Genomic DNA, 2,493 nt, shown 5'->3' with positions numbered 1-2,493 from the left:
TCTCATTGCCTTTTGGTTTGCGCAATGCTGGGTCATCATTCCAGCGGGCCGTGCGCATTACCCTTGATTCGTAGGTTGGCCTCAACGTCGAGGCTTACATCGACAATCTCGTGGTCAAGTCCCGAGACCGTGCCACCCAGTTGGAGGACTTAGTCGAGACTTTCAACAGTCTCTGCACTACCCGCTTGAAGCTCAACCCTGAGAAGTGCGTCTTTGGGGTACCTGCGGGCAAGCTCCTCTGTTTCTTGGTTTCCAGCCGAGGAATTGAGGCCAATCCAGAGAAGATCCGGGCCATCGAACAGATGCGACCCCCGGCGCGACTCAAGGAAGTCCAGCGTCTCGCTGGCTGCATGGCGGCCCTGGGGCGCTTTATATCCAAACTCGGGGAGCGAGGGCTCCCTCTCTTCAAACTGCTGAAGAAGACAGGTTACTTTGACTGGACACCGAAGGCCGAGCAGGCCTTCCAGGACTTGAAGAAGTATCTCACCTCACCACCCGTACTGGTGGCCCCCTCCGAGGGCGAGCCTTTATTGCTCTACGTCTCGGCCACTCCTCAGGTTGTGAGTATGGTACTGGTGGTGGAGCGTGACAAGTGCTCGGGTCAAGGTGTTGGGTTCGAGCTCCCAGCCGCCCTCGAGCAGCCTTCAGTTCTTGGGGCTCCTCACGAGCAGGCAGTAGAGCCCGAGACCTCGGCTCCTCCCGACCAGGGAATTGAGCTCGAGAGCCCGGTCATCCCCGACCACTACGCCGAGCTCGGGGGCTGTGACAAGCCCTCAGGCGAGGCCTCTATTCGGGCCCGCCGTATACAGCGATCGGTGTACTTCGTTAGTGAAGTCCTGCGAGACGCCAAGACAAGATACCCCCAAGCCCAGAAGATGCTCTATGCCGTACTTGTCGCTTCCAGGAAGCTGCGCCACTACTTCCAGGCGCACAAGGTCTCGATGGTAACAACATATCCACTCGGGCTGATCCTCCAGAACCGAGAAGGCACTGGGCGTATCGTCAAGTGGGCTGTGGAGCTGGCAGAGTTCGATCTGCACTTCATCAGTTGCCAGGCAATCAAGAGCCAGGCTCTATCTGACTTCGTGGCGGAGTTGACGCCGGTCCCCGAGATTGACCATGAGGAGATTTCCGCGTACCCCGAGCAAGATGGGCCCGGGTACTGGGTCATGCACTTCGACGGCTCCCTCACGCTGAAAGGCGCGGGGGCTGGAGTGGTTCTCACCTCCCCAACGGGTGAAGTACTCCAGTACATCGTGCAACTGCATTTCCAAGCAAGCAACAACATGACGGAGTATGAGGTTCTCATCGCTGTCCTCCGAGCAGCGGTGGGCCTCGAGATTTGGCACCTGCTGGTCAAGGGAGACTCCCAACTGGTGGTCAACCAAGTATCCAAGGAATACCAGTGTGCGGATTCTTAGATGGCGGCGTACGTGGTGGAAGTCAGGAGGCTAGAGAGGCACTTCGATGGCCTGGAGCTGCGGTACATACCTCGCCGCGATAACGCTCTTGCCGATGACCTCTCTCGCCTGGCCTCTGCCTGGGCGCTCGTCCCAGCTGGAGCCTTTGAAGAAAGGCTCACACGGCCATCCGTCCTGCCTGCCAACCAGGATGAAGGGGAACCCTCGAGCCTAGTTGAGGGGACCCAGGCAGCACCCTTAGTGGGAGGTTCCATCAGGGTGCCACCGCCCGATGAGTGCGCTGCGCTTACCGATTGTTCTCAAGATGCCTCGTGGATCGACGAGATCCGAGGGTACTTGAAAGAAAATATCCTTCTCGGGGATGATGCCTCTGCGGAGAGGATTACTCAGTAGTCCAAACGCTATGCCATAGTAGATGGGGATCTCTACCGGCGCAGCACGGACGGTGTCCTCCTGAAATGCATCACCCGGGTAGAAGGCAGTGAGCTCCTCACTGAGATCCACGAGGGCGAGTGCGGTGGCCATGATTTGTTCCGCACACTGGTCGGGAAGGCCTTTCAGCAAAGTTTCTACTGGCTTACAACTCTCCAGGATGCTCCCGAGTTGGTTCGGCGCTGTAAGGCATGCCAGTTCCACGCAAAGCAGATTCACCAGCCAGCTCAGGCTCTCTATACCATCCCCCTGTCATGGCCCTTCGCGGTCTGGGGGTTGGACATCCTGGGTCCATTCCCCCGAGCAATCGGGGGCTATGAGTACCTCTACGTCGCCATCGACAAGTTCACCAAGTGGCCAGAGGTGGTCCCAGTTATCAAGATTACCAAGAACACGGTGCTTCAATTCATCAGTGGTATCACAAGTCGCTTCAGCGTCTCGAATAGAATCATCACCGATAATGGCACCCAATTCACAAGTGCCCTATTCGGGGACTACTGCGAGGACCTCGGCATCAAGCTCTGCTTCGCCTCTGTCGCTCATCCTCGGAGCAATGGGCAGGTCGAGAATGCAAATGCTGAGATACTGAAGGGGCTCAAAACCCGGACCTACGATGTGCTCGCAAAGCACAAAAAAGGGT

This window comes from Phragmites australis, chromosome 12 (genome assembly GCF_958298935.1).
Source record: "Phragmites australis chromosome 12, lpPhrAust1.1, whole genome shotgun sequence".
Lineage (NCBI taxonomy): Eukaryota > Viridiplantae > Streptophyta > Magnoliopsida > Poales > Poaceae > Phragmites > Phragmites australis.
Note: the sequence above shows the minus strand (reverse complement) of the source record.